This window comes from Stegodyphus dumicola, chromosome 1, assembly GCF_044657685.1.
Source record: "Stegodyphus dumicola isolate Sdum_Otavi_A_Nest chromosome 1, ASM4465768v1".
NCBI lineage: Eukaryota > Metazoa > Arthropoda > Arachnida > Araneae > Eresidae > Stegodyphus > Stegodyphus dumicola.
Window position 1 is genome coordinate 220646271 of NC_140768.1, and position 23279 is coordinate 220669549.

A 23279-nucleotide genomic window follows, 5' to 3' on the forward strand; every position below is an offset into this window, starting at 1 on the left:
TGAAATTAAATTACCCGCTCATTTTTTGCTGCACGGGAGTCAACTTCGTTCAATTTTATCTTTTAATAAACGGGTATAAAAGTTTTCGAAGTATAATTATAGCAACCGGGATATCGCATTAAAAGTTAGCTTTCGTAATTTATCGAAAATTGATTTTTTTTTTTTTTTTTTTTTTTGTTTATTTAACATTGCCAAAACAGGAATATTTTCGTTATTTAAAACACTTCTGTAATTGGAAGTATATGACGACCGATTGCGAAAATAAAGGACAAGTAAGAAATTTTAAGCCTGGTTAGGGGTTGGGTATATATATATATATATATATATATATATATATATATGCGTTTGGTACAGTAGGACTGTAATACAAACGGGAGGTGCACAACTAAATGTTATCGCTTATAGAAGTCCCATAAAATGTTCCATGTTCTAGGGCTAATCGTTTTTAAATTATGTGAAATACATACGTACATACATATGTACGTACAGGCGGTCATGGAAAAATCCCTTTTGAATCCTTTTAAAATCTTTTTTGCAATCCGTTTTGGAAAAAAGAGTTCTTTATTTTGTGTATATGTACAGACGCCACGCAAAAAGTCGTCCAAATGGATTCGGAACGGTCAAAATTTATACTTCCATTGAACTATGAAACCTGAATTTTTTTTTTAACGATAGAAATGCTTCGTTACTTCTTACAATGGCTGAATCTTTGTCAGAGCATATAATGAGATTTGTCCTAGTACTTTACGTGCTTTGCAGCTCGCCGAACGATAAACGATAGTTCTCGTTGATACCTAGAAATATAGGAAGAGAAAAGGCTAAAGAAGAAAAATGTGCAGACATTGATATTACAAGCTTTCGAGAGTTAAAAATAGTTATGAAAAACATGTATTTAAAAAAATTATTTAAGATATTTAAATTTATTAATCACGTTTTACATTCTGAAAATTGGAACCAATTGGAATCTTGTTAGCGAAAGCATATTTTTGGAACCAGTTGTTATTTTCGGTATGTATTTAATTTTTAGATTAGTTCGATTTCAGATAATCCGGGTACCGATAATTCGGACAGTGCGAGATATTTCTGTATTTTTAGTGTACCAAAGAACAAGTGTTAACAAAAGGGTTTTATTTTGAATTACTTGGATCTTCTGAACTTTGGTTTTGTTTAAAGTTTTTGCATTTGCTGACGTAGGTACTTCATATACGTAATAATAATGTAGGTTTAATCTTTTTTAATAAAGTGCCTTATTTTCTTAATAATTTTTTTTGCCAAAGTTTACGTAAGTATGACAGCTCATTTGCTGCCCCCAACAGCGGTCATGAGCGTTAAAAATTTCATAATTTTTTCACACCGAATTTCAATATTTTATTAGAAAACAATGAGGTAATGTTTTTGCAATTTATCTAATATTCACGAATAACCAGTGTAATTACCTTTTACCCTGTTTATCACATTTGTTACATAGATTAAGAGTTCTTTTAAAGTAAAGAAATGTAGAACGATTCTTTCGGCGCGACACCCAAGAAAATTCTAATAACTCAAAAGAATTCAATTTTCAGATTCATATGACTGCATACTTTACACCATGAGATGCATATAATATTAGACGATTATTACCTCTAGTAGACGCATCCGAATTTGATGTTTCATATTTTGAAAGTGGCCTGCGCTAATCATTGCAACATTGAAGGCTGTTTTCTAGTTCTTAAATAATACGTGGCTTGTTAGCACAAACTTTTCTTTTTCCCGACCAGTTTTTCACAAGCCCGACCAGTTTTTCACAAGAGACCCACTGTGAAAAACTGGTCGGGCTTGATTCAGGAGATATTTGCGACTATAAGCTTTTTAAAATGATTCAATCATCAAAAAAATTTTCAATTTCACTCTTTCTGTTGGCCAAGGAGTATCATGACGATGTAATGTAATATACGAGTGCTCTACAACCTTCCTGGCCGATAAAAAGTGGCCTTATGGTTAACACAGCACACCAACACAGAAAAAAAAAATACAGTTAAAAACGTCAAATCAAAATTCCGAATATTGTTCTATTGCCATTCATAAAAGTCATCAGATCCTTTGCAATCGATACCATGATGATATCACGATCCCCCTTACCCTCTTACTCCAATGTCCCACGTTTCTTTGATGCAAGTTATATATATATATATATAATGTTATATATAAGCATGTCATAACATTGAACATCAGCCTTTTATTGAATCTAGTACCCGAAGAATCTCTCTCTGGAATATTTTTATTTCCTTGTAGGAAGTAAAGGAAGTATTGTAATCGTGAAAAATGTTGGGTATATTTCAACGAAAATATCCATTTTGACCTTTCCCGAATCCATTTCGAGGATTGTTTTGCGTGACGACTGTACATACGAAGATAATAAAGAACTGTTTTTTCTGAAACGGATTGTAAAATGGATTTAAAGAGAACACAGATTTTCTTTAATCACATCAGATTTTTAATTATTTTGCATATCAGATTTTTTTCTAATTATACGTTTTTGGGCGGTCGATATCAGATTTTTTTAAAAATTATTTTCTGTTTATACTTCTTTAAATTCAAAAAGGAAATGTCGAAACAAAAGAATTGAAAATTAAAATTGAAATTTATTGTGAATTGATATTTCACTTTATCAACAAAAAAGATTTTACGAGTTGGCAGGAATAGGTATTATACGAGTATTTTACGAGTTGGCAGGAATAGGTATTATATTTATTTAAGGTACGAAGCGGAATAATTGTATGGTTTCCATAGTTCCGAATTTTAATAAAATAAAAAAATTTTTTAAAGTATTTCAATGGTAAACTTTTTCTGAGATGTTAGATTATAATTTCAAATTCTGAGATTCAATGCATTTTTGTTTCCATCTTATTAATAAAATATTTGATGTCTGGACCAAATGTTCTTCAGTGAAACTATTGACATATGCAAACAGAATGTTGGAGCCCATCCACCGCTAAACACTGGTAGTTTGGTTCGAGGCGCTGCATGGACGCTTTCGTGGTTCTTCCCATGTGTAACATGTATCCGAGGCAGTTTTCCCTAAAAAGGCCTTCACGAAGGCATCTCTCCCTTTAGGCAGAAAGCTCTCGAGTGCTTTGAAGTAATCAAATAAAACAAAAAGAATATTGACTTTTTGAGAATATTACTTATTTCACTTAAACGCATTAATGTATGGGTAAATCATGATCATACAGGCTGCATAATTTCTTTTTATCATTCCTACTTGAGGATTGTAGACTGCATCAATCATAAAAATAAGCAGGATGAATAAAATTTACATTTTTAAAATTTCACATTATGACATATTTTTCAGAAGATTACTTACTGTTATATAAATAAAAACAATGTTATTTTTACCAATTGATAAAACTGAATTTTTGCTGTTGAACAAAATTTGAAATCATTTAAAAAAAGGAATTAAAGTTTCGAAAACTCCGGCATTTTATTTTGGATTTCTTTATGTCGTAAAATGGGGTAAATAGAAAACTCTCAAAATATTAAAATACACGTTGCCATATGAAACAAAGATTATCGCTTGAATAAAAAACTTATTGGTTTCAGATTTTAACGGTCATCCTAAAGATATTGTTAAAGTTTTTTACGCTCTTGCTAGTCTACCAATTTGTTGCAATCACTCCTGCTAACCCATTTCTTTTTGTCATTTTAACTTTATTATTAAGCATAGCTTTCCTTCGCACTTAGGCCATATACAGTTCAAATGGAAAATCAAAAAAATTTTAAAAGTAGCAAACCAGCATATGTTTAAAATTCTCGATACAGTGTAAAGCATTTTCCTACTTTTCAATCTTTTTTCAGTTCATTATATCAATGTTCTATTTTTTTAGTAAGAAGGCTTACAAAACTTTCCTTTTGCCGTTTTATTATTAACGTTTTATGTGTTAATTTTATATGTTAAATATCACGTACTCCACATACAATTCAATTCCACAACAAAACCACAAAATATTTAAAAGCAGCATCTTTAAGAATTTCCGATAAACAGTTTTGACCGCTGAAGATAAAAATGCGCTGTTACTAAACTACTACAGCGTTGACAGTGATCGCGTTGAAATTGTTGAATTTATTAATCAAAAATTCATTAAAGTTTTAAAGGATATGAAACAGATAATTAAACAAATTCAAAATTCTGGCTTTGAGTAGCGCAAGTTCAGGAGGAGGACGGCGTCATTCAAAATTTGGTGGCTCTAGATACTGTTGCTTTATCGCAGTGTGTGGAACATACATGTTCAGGCAGATCCTTCATCATTTAATTGCTTTAGAAATAATGCAGGACTATAATATTTGGTGGCAACAATTTGAAAAAGGATTTGCCGTTTAAGGTGAACCGGCACAAAATTTCGAGATTAATAGCCCTTTTGTGCAAAAGAAGAATTATAAATACAGTATATTTATATGTTAAATCATAAAAATAATTTTATTTATCATAAAATTTCCTCATTACTATTAGATTTTATTCATGATATAGATGGTATACTGTCGACATTTTACAGACTTAGGAAGGTATATTATTTATTACACTAATGGTATAATATAAGACTTGTTGCCAAAATGTTAGAAGAAGCATAGATAAAACTCTTTGTTAAATAATATACTTTCTTCTGATTTTGATTTGTAGAGAAATGAATAAAATTAGGTAAATGTAATTAATAAACTGCTCCCTAATGTTAATAAAAAACTCTGTAGCAACCTACAGACAGCAACTTCACTTTTTTTCATTTTACTTATGTTATAAAAACTTGATTTTATTAAATGGAAAATACCAGTGCTACGTTTAGTAAAAAATAGAAATAAAACCATGTGCTTGATTTCATACTGGTTTGAGTTTCAGTTAATTTCTTATCTTGCATTTTTCAGTTACATGTTATATGATATATCTAAGATTAGATCTCATTGTTAAAATGATGGTGTGGGATTTTTGATGACTTGCTCCCCAAGAGGCCAATTTTTAACAATGACACCAATTTTTTACAGTTTTGTAATTTGAAGCTAAGGATCACATTGTAAACTTCATTTCTCTTTCCTTTTCTTTAATTGATTTGATAATGTATTTCTCCCACGTTCAAAGCATGCTTTCGTTGTGTAATGGTTAGAACACTCTGCGCGTTTTCGAGAGGTCTAGGTTCGAGGCCCGATGAGGGCACTGCAGATTTCTTTGATTTCTTTTTTTCGAAAAATTCTGAAATGCCTCTTTTAGCGACCGAACTAAAAAAGAAAATGGATGATGATTTTTAACCACAAGTTTTTGGCGATTGGGTCCGCTAATCCACAGTCGCTCTTTAAAAGGGGGAGTATTTAAGGTACTTCTCGCGCATTCTTAGCATGCCAGGTGCAATGGTTAGGACACTCGGAGCGTATTCGAGAGGTCCAGGTTCCAGTCCCCGCGAGGGCATTGCTTATTTTTTACGTCTCTCACTTCAAAATAATCTAATATCTCTACAAACACGATCAGGTCAAGTTATGCTATTTTCTGCAGCAAAGCAGTTCATTGCAACTGATGCACAGTATACATTCGAAAATAAACTGTACCCTTGTCAGGCACTAGTACCAGAGTCCATAACATCGATCTGCCCATACAGCGGTTGTTGGAAATGTTTTTCTTGAATAATCATCCATGTCTACACTTGCTTCTTCTCGTTCTCGACGTCTCATATAAGCTATTAACATGGAATGTTCTTGATGAAATCACGAATAGCAGTTTGAAGTTCTTGGAACTTGAGGAAGATTTATCAATAAACATTACTTTCTCCATAACTCCAAAAGTAGCAGGTAGGCTGTCACTTTGCTGAAAATTATAAAAGTCACAATGCCTCAGAAATGATTCGATCTCATATATTCTGTTGTAGCAACTTCACAGGCTTCATGACTATATGCAGCACATTCAAGCTATCTTGTTGAATCCAAACATTTTTAATTTCATCTTTGGTTATCCCACTCATGAACTGATGAATGGTTTCACAATAATAATCTGAATTTATTGTTTTTTCAGAAAATAATTACCATTATTATTTATTTATTTATTACGTGCTGCACGTTTTGGCAGCACATGTAAAAGGAGGGATGCCCCGTGGGGAAAACTGCCACGTATCCATGTTACACACGGAGAAAATCACGAAAACGCCCATGCAGCCAACCCATTCACCACTACTCGAACTCCGAACCGTACTATCAATATTCAATAGCATTTATCTCTCGGCCACTGGTGGACCCTTCGAAAAATACTGGGCTGATTATTTTTCTGTAGGATACTGCAATCCTTACACCAGTCTCTTGGTCATAAAACGGAATTTCATGCATGGCATGTGGGATGCTCGCTGGCGAATATGTAAATATGAATTCTGTGCCTGTACATAAATTGATAAATTAAATCATAAGTGCAAAATATCTTCAGAGTTGTTCGCTAGAAACTGTCGAAACAATCACTAAAAATGCAGGCGTGTAGTTATTTTTTTAATGGACTGTATATGTCATATGTTCACAAAGTATGGCCAAAATTCGATGTGACTAACCGTATATTTCATATACGTATAACTGAATTTGGTATCTGCAAAGCGAGTAAATTTAGGAATGTTCCTTAAAGTCTCTTAATAAGAACTTTACTTCCTTTAGTAAGAACAATCAGAAATTTTCTTTCACTCCATTTCACATGAATAAAAAGGAAAATTTGTCTATATTCTATTTAAGAAGAATTCAAATTTTTGGATAAAAGTTCTTAATGATTTTTTTACCTTACAGTATCAAAGAATAAGTCAGTCATTTAATATTTTATTAAAAGCTTCCATTTAATTACTGCTGGTGATATGAATAAATCTCTGAAATGAATATGGCACGTGTGCCTACTATCAAATTTCTTCGTGATCTCACTAAGTACACAATTTTCTTATCTATAACTTCAGTTTTATATTAATCAGGTCATGAAATCATGAGATGCTAGCTTTAATTTGAGAATTTCTAATCGCTTTATCAGTGTTTTATAATTTTTACTATTGACGGGACATACGAATCCTTAAATCCCACAAATCTTTAGAAAGTTTCGATGTTCAAAAACTCAGTTCTTAGTGAGAATCTTATCCAAAACATATGTAGATCTTTTATATTAGAATTTTGGAAGGATTATTTTGATTGAAATTCAACATAGATCGTTGAAATTTCAGCTACTCCTGTAACACCAATGTCACCTTTAAAATTGTATTCTCGAATGTATTTATAAAATTCATATTTCAAATTTTGCTTTTTCAAAACTTTTAATGTTGCTTTCTCTCTTATATGAAGGATTAGAAAAATTCTAGAAAATCTTAGGAAACAGAGAAAATTCAAGATTCGTCTCAGTTCATGGTGTTACATTCTTTTGTTACTTTCGACCGGCGCGGGGTTTCACTAAGAAAGCCCAAATTTGCGAAAACTTCTATGAAGAGTAGGTATTTTCTTAATTTTAATGAACCTTATTAAATTAATAATAATTTAATTTCTTAATTTTAATAACCCTAGTACTTTATACCTGGCTTTAAATATTTTTAATACATTGCCTTAATTTCTTGGATACATTTCAAGATGCATGTATATATACGTTCTTACAGACATCATAAAAATATTCTAGGTCGTATATATACGCCTTTGCCGTTCAGAAGTAAAATAAAAAATATAACAAAGTGAAAAGTAATAGCAAATAACACTATATGGGAAAAATGCTTTTCTTTAGCAAATGAGCGCATACTTCTTTTTTGATTTATTCGGCTGTCAAGTATGCAATTATCCTGAATACGCGTGATATTTAAAACAGTTGTATTGTCAGCATACATAATTGATTCCTTATTAGTGATCTGAAATTTAGGGATGAAAAATTAAGATTAAATTTAAATTAAAATGAATTAAAGAAATATAATTATACAAAGTGTTTAAAAAGATTACATAACCAAAAAAAGTTTGGGGCTATCGGCTTAAAATTAAATTATTTAAAACGAAATTAGCCTAACCATTTTTTACATCCTTGTACGAAGTAAAAAGGAAGTATTGTCATCGCGAAAAATTTCGGGTATCATATTTCAACGAAAATATCCATTTTGACCGCTATCGAATGCAGTTTAACGATGATTTTTGAGTGACATTTATACGTAAGGATAGAAAAAAGGACTCTTTTTCCCCAAACGAATTATAAAACTGATTTAAAATGGATGCAGAAGAGATTTTTGCGAGGCGTTTGAAGTGGGTACATACGTAGCTCACTTTCTTTATTCTTATATGTTTGTAAATTGGGCTTTTTTTATTTTAAAATTGATTGAATTATGTAGTTCTTATCTCCCAGTTAAGGGTTTTATGCCTTTAGTCAATCTGCATGTAATAGTTGTAGAATGATCAACAATTTAAAAGTTTTTAAAGTGCGGCTAAATCTAATTATTTTACCATAGCAGCCATATTTGTTTACATTGAGACTTAGCAGAATAGTGGCTTTGTTGTCAATCTAGAGAATCTAAGCTTCGCCACAACAGAGTAACGACTTCTTTTATTACTGTGAATTAAATTATGGTTAATCCATTCTGGAATTATTATTAAATTATCCCATATATTGACTCAGTATAGCATCCACAACAAATTAAGTCAATTTCTACGCTTTCAGTGTCGTTTTGCGAGTGAGACCAAAAGTAAATTTTCAGTTGTGTGCACCGAAAAATCTGCCTTCTTGGCCGCTGGCCGAATTGCTTGTTTTTGCGTAGAAACTGTAATTTTAATTGTAATTTTTTTAATTGTTTTAACTGTATTTTTTGTTTTATGTTTTTGTATATATATCAAATTTTAATACAGAAATTTTGAGTTTTTATATATTTTCCCCTCGCGAAGTGAAAACTGAATTAACTGAATGATAAGTATATTATATCTAATGAAATTCGAGGAAATAAGTTTAAATGAAAGGCAGGAAAAATACGTACAATTTAATATTCCGTACAAGGTAGTCATGTGGTGTACACAACAGATTTTGTTTTATGTGAACGTTTGAAGTTATTGTTTGTTGGTAATCATGTTTAAAACAATCGATCGGCTCGCCTGATGTAAAAAAAGAACCGTTATCAAGTATTTTAATGTAATAAATGTTTTGACTTGGAGAAATTTATCGTCAGATAAGTGAAACTTACGGAGAGAACACTATGAATGAAGGTATAGTGCGAAAAATGAGTTAGGATGTTTAAGAAAGGAAGTGAAAATGTCCACGACAAGGAGCGCAATGGATACCCGTCGTTGATCACGGAAGAACTGGTGAGCTCCATCGATGAAAATGTTCATTCCAATAAGCGATTTACGCCTCCCAGACGGTATAGTGGTTAGGGGAGCGAGACTGCGATACCGAATGGCCCGGGTTAGAATCCCAGAGAAGGTATGGATATAATTGTTTGTCCCTTACTAGCAGGTAAAGGTGGCCCACCTATTAGGTGCCTGCACAATAAAGAGACCACCACATCTGACCTTAGGAGTGGCCGATGCCGATGTTCGCGATGGGTACCATAAACACTTATGGACATTCGAAAACGAAAACGCATGGGAGCAACCTTGGAGTGTTTGCAGTGTGACAAGACAGAGCAAAGTGATTTTTCGAAAAGAATTTTCACATGCGATGAAGTAAAGATTTGTTACTACAGACCTGAAACGAAACGACAAGTCACTGGAAAGGTTGCATACTGGTTCCCCGAAACCCAAGAAATACAAACCACTTCTTTCTGCAAGAAAAATCATGTGCACAGTGTTTTGGCACTGTCAAGGAATATTGTAAGTGCTTACTGTGAGACATTGAAGTTACGGTGCGCGATACAGAACAAAAAGTGTGGACTACTGACGCTGCTTGATTCATTTCGCTGTGAACAGTTCTATCACCCTCCTTATAGCTCATACCCAGCTCCATCCGAATTCCATTTGTTTTCTTATCTCAAGAAATTTCTTGCCGGCCAACATCGTGCAAGTGATCTTGAGATCAATCAAGATCTGGTTCAGTTCGTAGGCGACCGAATTCTACAAAGCGGATGTGTTGCAATTAGTGCCAAGATATCATACCTTGCATGTATCATACATGCCTTAATTTGCATAGTGAATATATCGAAAAGTATTGTGTAGCTACTTCTGTAATAAAATACAAATGAAAACTAATTTCTAAACTATTTTTAATACCTAAACGGTACTTTACTTTCTGGATGAGCTTTGTAAATTCATTTTAATTTATGACCAACGTTCAAGAGATATTCAGTGATGCAAACATTTTAAAAATTGTGTGCTTTTAAAATATCCTTAGCAAACTAAAATGAGATTAAGTATTGTTTTTGAAGAGCTTAAAAGAATAGGAAACATAATTACAATTAAGATGAAACGATTAAAGTTCAATTCTTTTCATTTTTGTTTACTGCGTTCTTAATATAATATAATATTTTAGCTGCCTTTGAAATCGATTGAGTGTTTTAATATATGTACGCTAAATACAAGGTTGTTATTACAATTTTAATTGTCACATTGGCATGTTTCTCTTCTTTTCTAGTTTGTGCTATCAACCGGCATTTTTCGAGGAAATTCACATTTATATCGTTTTACCACGTGCACCATTTTGATTTTCGTTGCTTCTGCCCACGTGGCTTTTGGTTTTTCAGAACTGGAAGTTTCTCTCCTTTTGAATGTTTGTTTTCATTATTGGTGTTTTTCTTGTTATAATTGGACTTTCGCGATTTTATTTCGTTTGTTCACTTGTTTGTTGCTTGTACCCTTTTCACAATATGTCCACTGACAAGAACCGATTTTGTAAGTTACGCCTTAAACGTATAAAATTCTTGAATCATTTGCAGTTTCTACTTAAATACAAACACCAAAACATCATTCCCGAATTTATACATGTGAAATGTAGCCTAAAATCTTCCATTCACGTTTCGAAAATTTTGCATAAATTCAAATTGTCACTTCTTCGTCATATTATAAGGGATACGCGTAAACGTTTATCTAAAATTTAATTTGAACTATTCAACTTAATTAAAAATTGCTAATTCGACTGTAAATTTTTCCTCGTTTGATCATACATCTTGGTCTAGAACTGATACCGTTTGTCAACGGCATAAAAATGTACTTATTTCTAAATTCCTCAAGCTCACACACCAGTCGGCTAGTCCCACCCGTCTAGTTCATCTTTCCACTGTAAACGCTAACCCCGTCGTTAATATCTCCAACAAAAATCTTTCGGAGGATCAGTTAAAAGTATTAAAATATAATTTCAACTTTTCAAGGACATCTAAACCTTCAGTTCCTCAAATCATCGCCTCTATTGAGAAAGCCTTTAAGTTCTCCAAAATTTCAGAAACGCAGAAGGATACAATCCGCCACCTAATCACTCATAACGTTAATTTTAACAACAAATCTTTCGGTTCGAATCTTAGCAAAAAAAAAAAAAAAAGACCTTACGTGAAATTCATTCTGATACTAATATCATTATTTCTAAAGCTGATAACGGCGGACAGATTGGACTAACACACTTATATCACTGGAGTCTCTAAACTAATAAATGAAGGTCCATACTGCTTGATCCCTAAAGATGCTTCAACGTCAGACCTCACGAAAGTTAAAACTGCTATTAAATCTTCTTATATTCTGCCAACGCATTTGAAGAAATCATTTATTCCACCTATTACTAACTGCGCTAGGCTTTATGCTCTTCCAAAAGTCCACAAAACTGGTATTCCTTTTCGACAAATTGTTTCCAACATAGGTACAGCTTCATATCCTTTGGCGAAATATTTAGTTTCCAGATTTTCTCCTTTACTTGCTAACAATATTCACACCGCAAAAAATTCTTTTGAAGTCATCGATAAACTTAAAGGTATTTCTCCACTGCATTCCATTATGGTTTCATTTGATGTCAAATCACTGTTTACTAATGTTCCGGTCGAAAGAGCACTAAAATGTCTTGAAACTAGGCTTCGAGAATTCCATTTCACACATACTGAAATTGATGAGTTGGTTTCGCTTACTAAAGTCTCTCTGAGTTAAACCCACTTTGTTTCCCAAAATGAATATTTTCGTCAAATTGCCGGATTGGCTATGGGTAATCCTCTCAGTCCTGTACTTGCTGACATTTATATGCACTATTTTGAGGTGAACGTATTTGATAAACTATCTTTTCGTCTCTGGATTTGGTATGTAGACGACACTTTCGCGCTTTTGAATGGTAATAAAGATGATTTATCCGAGATTTTATCTATTCTAAATTCAATTGATCCAGCCATCCAATTCACTCTTGAAATCGAATCTAACAATTCCCTCCCCTTCCTTGATATTCTTATGATCCGCAATTAAATTGATTTTAGCACTACTGTGTACCGTAAACCCTTTGCAGTTTGTTTACCACCCCATGCTAAGTCATGCCACCCTGTTAAGCAAAAAATGGCTTCTTTTTACTATCATGTATTTCGCGCGCTCAAAGTTTGCTCCTCAGAATCTTTGCTTACCAATGAACTTAATTATTTGAGAGCAGTTGCTATTGACCGAGGATTTTCTCCCGTGATCATTGATATAGCCGTTAAAAAATTTCAGATTCCCATCAAAGAAGACATTCCACTGTTAGAAATAATATTAATTACCTTGTCGTGCTTCCATTTTATCCTTCTGTTAATTATAAAGTTGCACGGATTCTCCAGAAATTCAATTTTCAAGTTATATACTCTCCTATCAATAAAATTCACAGTTCGATTCTAAAAGATTGCGTTTCTGACTTTAATTCTTGGGTAATTTATAATATATCGTGTCAGTGTTGTTATGTCGCGAATTTCAATTATTAATATGTGTTTTAAGTTATTATTATTCTAATATTTTTATTTGTATTCATGTATATTTTAATCTGGAAAAAAGTATTCTTAAGCTGTTAAGGCTTTATTTAACTTGTTATTATTGAGTAGGAATTGTAACAAAGGCGAGAGACGGTTGCAAGGAAACACATCTGGTTTATTGGTTTATGGCCTTTTTACTAACAATGAAGGCAGTAGGGTGTTGTGTTGGCGCCTTTTACTAATGGTGTTTGAACTTTGTTAAAGTTTAGATAAAGTAAAATTCAGGCATTGGTGTAATTTTAATTTTATAATTTTTGAAAGCTTATGAACTCACAGAGGCGGAGAAACCGAGATTTCCTGGGTGCTTGCACCAGGCTAGAGTTGATTATTCCTGATTCCGATTTTCAAGCGAAGAGTAAGAGGAGAAAGGAGTGGGGCTTGACCCCTGCGGGTCTTGCTCTCGCGAGCGCCGGCTATTGTGTCGGATTTTGGAGACATTTTGAGTTGCAAAGATGTAAAGCAGTAAAAGAAAAAGTGCGGTTGGTCGTGACTTCCTGCGGGGGGGGGGGCTAGCGTCTCGGTCTGAAGCGAGGTTTCTCGCGGCTTTCCCGCTGATGAGAATTTGTTCGAACGGAGAAAGTGCTCTACGAAAAATTTGATTTCACCGTCTCATCGTGTATTTTGAGATCTTTGTATTGTCATCTTAGAGGCTTTCCAGTTAGAATTGTTCGTCATAGACAGAAGAGATTGATTACACCTAAGAAGTTTGTGCCGAAAGTGCTCTACGAAAAATTTGAATTTTCTGTTTCATCGTGTATTTTGTGATCTTTAAATTATCATGTTAGAGGCTTTTCAGTTAATATTGTTCGTCATAGACAGCTAAGACGCTTGTGCCGAAAGTGTTCTACGCAAAATTTAGTTTCGCCGCTTCATCGTGTATTATGGAAAACTTGAATAGTCATGTTTGAGACATTCTAGTTGATGAAATTTGTCATGAGATATAGATTAGTTCCAGAAAAAGGTATCGTGCTCCCCTTGTTCCTGAGATCAATGGTGGTTTCCGAAAGTGTTTAGACAGAAAAAAGATTGGACACTTAAGATCTTTCCGTTCGGAATTGTCTCTCACTTAATGGACATATTTAAAGCAGTTCCTGAATCAATGGACGCTTCTGAAGTGTTTTGAAAAAAAAATTATTTTAGCTCATTTCCGAGTGGATTGGACACTAAGATCCTTCAATCCGGAAAAACTGTCTTCAACCTATGAGTGATTTTTTTTTCTGTCTTTTGTATTTAAATTGTAACCGAGTAATGATACTATATTAATATACGTGTAAACGAAGTGAATAGAAGAATTAATATGAGTATGTTAATTTTGGAATGAGATATGTATTTTTCATCTTAAGGTATATTAATTTTTGTAAGCTGCAATTGCGTGTGATATTATGTGTTACTTTTCATAGTAAAATATGTGGTAGGATTACTGATCAGTTATCCATTATTTAGTAATATAATAATATTCTAGAAATTAATAAATGTGTTTGATATATATATTATGTTTCATTTGTTTAATTTAGTGTATAATTTACTGTGGGTCTGTCATGTCCCTCCATTTGTTTGAGCCGGGAGGCTTTTAAGAAACATGGAGTTTAATTGAATTTGAGGTTATTGATTTTCCTTTGCATAAGTTACTCACAACGCGAACCTAAAAGTTAAATTGTACTACCACTATACGAATGTTTGTAAGAATGTCTTATGATATATGTATGTGAATGTTATGATGAATATATTTTTGAGTTAGTGTGTCCGGCACCATGAGTCTAAGTTTAAAGTTTTAAAAAGGTATACAATAATTTAACAGTGTGGCTTGAGATATATTGGCCAAACAAAAAGAGCGTTAAAGTTTTGTATCAAGAAACATGAATCTTATGTCATGGTGCGTGAAAGTGCAGTTGCCCCTCACTCCCTATTTTTTGACTTCGCTGATGTGTTTGCTTTTTAGTCTATGTTTTATATGTTTGATCAAATAGCCTGACTCAGTAAAAGTAGGCGGTCAGTGAGAATCTGATTCAAAATCCGGTTACGACCACGTGTTTCTTAGACTCCTTTGCCAATTCTATATTTTTCTTCTTTTTCCCTTTTCTAGTAATTTCGTTCTCCTGATGAGGAGGGACTTTAGCTGCCCTCGAAATCGATTGTTTTAATATATGTACTCTAAATTCAAGGTTGTTATTGCAATTTGAATAATATAAAAAGTTTGAAAAATTTACATTCATTCAATCCTGACAAAAGGTTGTACAGTCAACAATCATTTACATGAATAACTGTGTAATTACTTCATTAATGATGAATCCAATCTATATCTCTATTATTTGAACATTTTGTTCTAGAAATTATCATATTTACGATTTTATATTTTTTGCGATCAATAAAGAAAACTGTGTAGGCTAAAGAAATTTTTAATGTGCTAAAAACAAATTTTGGGCGAAGAATTCAATGTTATGCCTGAAAGAAAATTTTTTATGAAAAGCAATTTTCCTTGAACAAATAAACTATAAATCACGATTTTTTCGTCTTACTTTTTTTCCTGAAGATTACAAGGTTATTAAGATAGAAACTTCAAGAAATTAAGCTTATATTACGAGTGTTGTTTCTTTATCCGGAATAAATCTTCCTTGCAATCTGGGGAACGCATCACATTTAGAAAAGGAAAGGGATTCACTCTCTAATTTTCAGTATGTATTGTAGAGGGAAAATCAGCGACAAAGTTTAATAGGAAATAATGAATTTTTTGCTTTCAACTCGGAAGTATCTTTCGTGACTGTGTATTTTTTCTGCATCTTCTCCGTATCCTTAAGGGAGGAAGACTCTGCATACATTGTTGAATCTGATGATGTAACATTTGAAGGAATGCTACAAGTGGTTCCAATTGTCTTTCCAGACAGCTATGATTCCATTTTGCCTTTGAAATCACAATAGAATGCGATGTTAATACACGGCACCTAATGCGGAAATGACCACACTAAAGTGAAAGGACATATATAGATTCGATGAATATTCATTTCTAGATAGAAACATCCTGACATCTAGCCATGAAGTTCCCATAAAAATGTCATTTAAAAATTTTCGGCAATTGCTTTTTGGCAACTTGCCTGTCGTACCTTTTAAACAGAAACGCAACAATTTGAAAGCCATTTTATTATGTTTACGTTTGCAAGTGTTCAGAGTTTTAATTGTCGTACTTTAAACAAAAAAAACTATTTGATAAAAACAATATATTTAGCAAAAGAAAGCATGGAGATTAGCACTGGGATAATGTACGAAATTCCTTCTAGAATTTATCGTCAATAGGATGAGGTGTGTCAAATGTATCAGCAAACACATATATGTTCGAACAGAATTATCGAAAATTCTGTATATTGCAATTGCCAATATTTCCATCTTGCAAATTATAGAGGCTGTTAAATATTCAAGTTAAAGTATACAAGCATGAAATAGTAAGTTCTTTCTAAGAATTTGTTATTTACAAATATTTGATCGAGAAACTTTCTTGACTCAAAGAGCCGTTAAATAACGTTGGTACATCTCCAGTGCTTATAAACGGGACAATTTTATCATAAAAAATAGATAATAAAAGAAATTTTTATTTAATTTCTTTCCAAAATGTTTGGGTTTTTACACGAAAGATAATCCTTCTATACTGGAAAATAATAAAATGGAAATAAAATAAAAAATTAAATAAAGTTTCGTTTAGAACCCAGAAACGCTACAAAATACTTCAATCAGGGAATTTTTATAACAGTTTATTATCGTAGAACAGTAGTATTACAAATATCTCACTTATGTGACTGATATCACTTGATGATAAGCGCTGATCAAGTTTAGCTGTGTGAACATTATTCATTTATGCATTTTCATTTTTTGAATAAATAAAAGAATAATAAATGCATTCATTTATGCATTTATTTTTCCATTTTATTTAGTTTATTTATTGAAGTTATTGTTGAGAAATATCTGACTATTCAACTGAGTAGTTGAAAAGTGAAATCGGTTAGAAAAGTAGAATTTTCTAAAGCTGAGAAAATTTCGCTATGTACTTACGATTTAGGATTTAGAATTTAAATATAAAATGCATAATAACAATCTTAAAATCTTTATTAGCTATTTCACTACGAAGATAACAAAATCTAAATATTAAGATGACCAGTTTCACACTAATTTAAATGCCAATTCCTAGAAGGCAAAGGCAGATAGAGGGCTTAACTTCAGCTTTTTTCTAAAGTACTGTAAATGTAACTCAGATGTAAGTTTAAAATTTTAAAGTTTTTTGTTTTAACTTTAATTAACACGTCAACTTGACAGTTACACAAATCATAAAAACGTAATAAGAATGCAATCTTTTCAGCTTACGGAAAATTCAGAATCAATCATCAAGTGAAATTGAAATTTTAAACACAAATCAACGCACGCCGGTTAATCTTTAGCTTGATCTCTTAACTGTTTTTGCTAATGGAATTAAGCCAATAATATGATCAGCAGCTGGGAATTATAACAGAGTAATCGGCTACTGAGAGCTGCTAAAGCTCTTTCAAGAGCGTAAGAAACTCTGCTCTTTAATATATCTACTAATATAGATCCTAGTGGAGTTAACAACAAAAATATTATTTAAATATTAAATTTACATATTAAGAACAGAGGGTATATATTGCAGTTAATTTCACAAGCAACTTTCTAATTTCTCTTCTCGTCCCAGCTCATTATAATTCGTTGCGTTTTACCCGCGATATTTTTCCATCTCATAATTTCTATCAAGATTTTCTACTGTTGATAAACATATCTTCTTTTTTTTTTTTTTTTTTTTTTTTTCTCAAAGCTGAGTGTCATATCAGTTTCTTCACTTCAGCGTAGTCAAATAATATGACGTAATGCATCAAACATGCGTTTTTGGTGCTATCTCAACGGAAAGACCTTTTATCATATTTGCTGTCGGTTCATAGGCCATGCAAACAAAACTTAAGGCTAAATTGAAGTTGAAACTTGAATTGGTAAAAATACGATTTCGGCATGAAGCAAAGATCAAGTTTTCTTCCTTTTCCTTCATACCAATTACCTATTAGAGGCACGTGTATCGTTTACAATCAGTAATCATTTACAATTTTTGTTATAGTGAAGGATGTCTCGTAGCCAAAAAAATAATAATCGGCATGGAAGATCTGGTGTTATATTAATCACACAGGTGTCTTAAACGACATAAAATGTTTATAAAATTAAAATACATTTATATTTCTTATTTCATAATACTCAAGTATTCTTTCCAGATGTTTCGCAAAATAGCCGAAAAACAGACGAGAAGCATTTCTCGACTGTTATATGTATAATTACTTAATTGTAACATAAAATGAGAGTAGAACCAATGTGGCTGAGCTTAGTAAATAGTATCGATAGTTAGTTTTTTAGTAAGTCAGAATGCGCTGCCTATCGGAAATCAGAATGAGAACTTCATCAAGGAAATAGTTCAGCCGTAAGCGATTGCTTATATTTTGGGCAAGAAATGGTTATTCAAAAATCTCATAATGTGTAGTAAACTATGTAGTTTCATTAAATCGAGAGACGTCGGTTATTTTTGTTACTGAGTGCTAACAAAATATCTTTTATTTAAGTCGTATAGATTGTAGAATCATTAGAATTTTTCTCGAACTCAGAAAATTGAAGAAATTTTCTTTGCCTTTACCGGGATTCGAACTCCGGGATGGAAGTGTCGAGCGGGCTTCCAGTTACAACACAAAGGCATGCGGAAAGGAGGGAGAAAATACATTATATACTCCTCCTTTTAAAGCGCCACTGTGGGTAGGGGATCCTGGCAGTGACCAATTATCGACCACTATCTTTTTTTAGTTCGAGTGCCTTTAAAGACTCATTTCAAATTTTTCGATGTCAGGAAACTGAAGAAATTGTGAACTTCGGACCTCCCGAATCCGCGTCAAACATACTGCCAGTTACACCAAAAGGCATGCGAAAAGGAAAGAGAAAATAATAACCTTATAAGGTCTGATTGTAATTATATAAGAAATTATTTCATCCTCATTTCAAAACTAGAAGTTTAAATCGAGTTAGCAACTGGAAATTCTGTGATATGATTTCGGTGAGGGGACGCTTGACTTTTTACATTTTCTCCTCCGAAAATCCTGATAGTCTTTACCAGTAAAGCTTTATAATAAATGCTATTGATTTTATCCACTGTGTTTGGTCAGAAATGTAGCAGCTGAAACTCCTAAGATTGTATTCTGGATTTCTAAGGCTTGAAAGTTTGAAGTTTTAAAGCCTGTTATTCTGGTTTACTTTAAGTTTGAAGATTAATTTTGAATTTCTCCTCAGTAATTCTCAGTTATTTTTCAATGAAAACTATTTACAAAACTTATACCTTTGCTCTGATTTTATTTAATTCAAACACTTAATATTCATAATTTATCAAATATCTGTATAAGACGAAACTAATTTGTAAATGAAGAAAATATCCATTTTGACTGTTTCCGAATCCATTTGGACTTTTTTTTCCGTGACTTCTGTACATACGGAAAGAGTAAAGAACCATTTTTTTCAAAAAAGATAGTAAAGTGTATTTAAAGAGGATTCAAAATGGATCTTTTCATGACGTCTGCGCGCACGTACGTACATACGTGTGTATCTCGCATAACTCAAAAAGGATTAGCCATAAAACGATGAAATTTTGTATATGGGGCTATTATAATATCTAATTATGCACCTCGCGTTTTTACTGCAATCAGCATAACCAAACATACATACATACATACATATATAGATATACACCCACACCCGCCCCTTACCCGGCCTTTATTCCCGCTATCGTTGGTCGTAGTCATATACTTCCAGTTATAGAAGTGTTTTAAATGACTAAAGTATTCATGATTTAGCTATGGCAAATTTTAAAAATAATTTAATTTTCGGCAAATAACGAAATTTTATTTTTAATGTGGTCTCCAAATTCCTATACTTATATTTGAGAACGTTTGGTACTTGTCATGATAAAATAAATTATAAGAAGTTTCACTCCAACACGAGAAAAACTGACCAGGATATTTAATTTAAAAATTTGTAGTTTTTGATGTCATTTCCAACTTACCTTGAGAAGTCGGTTAATCAAATTAGGATAATTCGAGGAAATAAGTTTAAATGATGTGCAGCAAAAAAATGTGTATAATTTAGACCATAGAAGGAAGTCATGTTATATCCATTAGATTATTTTGAATTTAAATTGATTTAAAACTGTCTGAAATGCATAAATTTTAAATTTAATTATGAAATTATCCTTACGCTATGAATAAAATAATAAATTTTGTATAAGCATATCTAATAGTGTTCAATAATTAAATTGCTAATAAATAGAGATGAAGTCTACGTAGCCAGACAACTTACTTCTCTGTTATGGATCAGAATCGAACACGTTAATATTAAACTTTCGGATAATCTTTGGAATATGGTAACAGGTAGTTTGGCGACATTTTGGTAAGGCGATAAAGGTTACTAGCTAGGACTTTAGCAGTGTACATGGATAAAGTCAAGAGTGTGCGCAATGCAATTTTTGTGCAATTCCGGGATGTTTTTTTAAGTGAAAATAGGTCGATGTGTACATGGATACCGTGTATGTGCAATTCTTAAAAACGCGGCAAGCAGTTTGCGATTCTGCACTTTCTCCCAATTTCGCACCTAATCTTTGTCATGATTAAGTATTTTTGTTCCATGAAAGTTCTAGCATAAGCGTAGTTCGGCTAGCAGATTGTTGGAAAAAAATTTTGAGTAAAAAAAAAAAAAAAAAAAAAACCCTTTACTTCGTGAAAACAAAATGGCTTCCAAACAAAAACTAGCAGGTTGCTGTAGCAGGGTTGGTCGCCAAATTTTCGCCAAAAAATCGCCAAGTTACCATAATTCAAAGATTAACCAAACTTTCTTTAACAATTAACCGTAAAATTAATGATGGTTTTTCCTTTCTTTTCTGATCTTCTGCTCGCATAAACTTAATCACTTATAGTCATTAGATTTTTGAAGCAGAAAACAGTAGAAAATGTGCAGTACCTCCGGGATTCGAACTCTGGACCTTCAGATACTAGCTGGACGTACTTCAATTACAACACGAAAGAACGCGGTAAAGAGGAAGAAAATGCCTTTTATACACTTAAAAGGAGACTGGTTGAGAAGGGCCCCAATCGACAAATCTGGTTGGGTCCGGATTACCATTCACCAGCTTATAGTTCGGGGGCTACGTATTGAGTTATTAGAGTTTTTGAAGCAAGGTAAAGGAGAAACTGAGCATTGCTGTCCCCAGGATTCGAACTCCAAACCTTCGGATGTTACGCAGACGGAGTTTTCAACTATCCCATGAAGGCATGCGGTAAGGAAGAGGAAAATACGTTACATCTTCGTTGGTTTGACGAATGGCGTCAGAAATGCGTTTTATGTATTGAAATTTTGAGGTCCAATGCTATGCACCTCTTCCGAAGAAATTAGGCAAACGAGCAAACAATATTTTCTACTATTTCTGTATGTAAGACTTTATCCTTGGGTTTCTGGCAATTTCTTTATTAAAATCATTTTTTTCCTTAAGGTCTGTATAACAAGGGAAAAGTTTACATAAGCGTATCCTTCACATAGTAATTCAGATATTTTAGATTTCAGAAAAATTATTGTTACTCACTTTAGTTCATTCCAAATAATGTAGTTTTAATTTTTACACACTGTTTGCTGGTAAATAAGAGCGATAACTTCAGTTTTTGATTAAAGGTAGAATTTAATAAAAAGCTGTATTAATCTTTTACCTCCTTTACGAAGTAAAGAAAGTATTGTAATCGTGAAAAATTTCGATTGCCATATTTCAATGAAAATATCTATTTTGAACACTCTCAAATCTCGCTCTTGAACAATGTTTTCGCGTGACATCTGTAAGAGCGGACAGAATAAAGAACTCTTTTTTTTTCCAAACGGCTATAACTGTTTCTGTCCCTCCTTTTTTGGTTATACATAACATATATATATGTTTCTGTACCCGCCCTCTTATCTGTTGAGCTCTGTTTCTTTTTAGTCTTATTTATTACCTCCCCTCTCTGAGATCTGTTTTTTTTATTCTCATATGTTGGTAAATTGTGCATTGTTGCTTTAAAAATTATTGAATTATATTATTATTATGTCCGGTAATCTGCTAGTTGTAGAATTATCAGCAATTTAACAGCGTAAGTGACGCCAGGCCTAACGGGGCGACTATTAGTTTACATTTGAAATATTAGCAGCATAGCGAAATAAGTTAGTTGGTGCATCAACTTCAGTGTCATTTTATTTAGTGGGATCCAAAGTTAACTTTAAATATTTATGCAACGGAACATTTTGTGAAAATTGCGTCCTCCTGCCTCTTGGGAGAATTTCTTTTTTGTGGCGTAGAAACGCTAATTTTGACTCGAAAAATTGTTTTTTTTAAATCTTTTTTAACTGCATCTGTACCCTCTGTTTTAGATTTTTCTGTATTTTAGAATTTTTAATGAAGGTATTTTGAATTTCATATATTTTTGCCTTGCCTCAAAGTGAGAATTGAACTGATTGAATGAGAAATATCTCTAATGAGATTCGAGGAAACACGTTTAAATGTAGTGTAGAAAAAAATGTGTGTAATTTAATAGGCTGTATAAGGAAGTCGTGTGATGTCCACATTAGATTTTTTCTTTTTATCTTCCAGTTCTACAGATCTTTTTATTTGTTTCTGTAAGTCACGATTATTATTTTTATATTTACTTATTTTTGGTTTCTATTGAAATATAGAATATTTATTACTTACATTCCAATAAATATTACAAATATTATAACCAATTTTTTAAGGACAGTAGAATTTTCCGATACAAAATCAACGCATATTGCTCACACATGATAGCTATCGTATGTTATTATATACTAAGAAAATATATTCTCTCATTCTGAACATAAGCAAGAAAATTTCAGACGTAACCCAAAGATCTAGAATAATGTGCAGGAAGGAAGATAAGAGCCGAGAGTCATTGAGGTTTTAAGAACTAGGGCGTAGTTCGCAAATCCAAAGTTCTGAGTACATGTGAGTATGATTTTTCACTTTTTTAGCGTTAAGATTTGTTTATCTCATCTTCTTTGCAATTCGGTTTTCAGTGACATACGTTCCTTGCTGGTCAACAAAAAAGACACTGATAAGCGTGGGGAAAATATATGGCTCAAATAATGATCATGCTGACTAACAGAGTGGAACCCTAATCATAATGGAAATGATGTCACGCGTGCATCCCACTAGAGGAAGCAAGCATCTGTTCATTTAATCGAAAATCATCTCTTAGTCGTCCAAACAGTTTTGAATATGAAGGTTAAGAAATGAAGTCAGTAAAAAGCAGCAGCTAGTTATCGTGCCAGGTTTGATTATGGAAGTGGCAAGAGTTATTA

The 23279-nt window shown here is 32.6% G+C and overlaps 1 protein-coding gene across 3 annotated transcripts in view; it reads left to right on the forward strand.

Moving 5' to 3' along the window:
* Positions 1-23279, forward strand: part of LOC118199145 (polyamine-transporting ATPase 13A3-like) — a 173608-nt gene that overhangs the window by 21779 nt on the left and 128550 nt on the right. Inside the window, exon 2 of one of the 3 annotated variants that reach the window (XM_085825867.1) lies at positions 7309-7450. The exons of the other annotated variants lie outside the window; for them this stretch is intronic. The gene's annotated coding sequence lies outside the window, so the exon portion shown is untranslated. The remainder of the gene's footprint in view (positions 1-7308; positions 7451-23279) is intronic. 3 annotated transcript variants of the gene reach the window in all.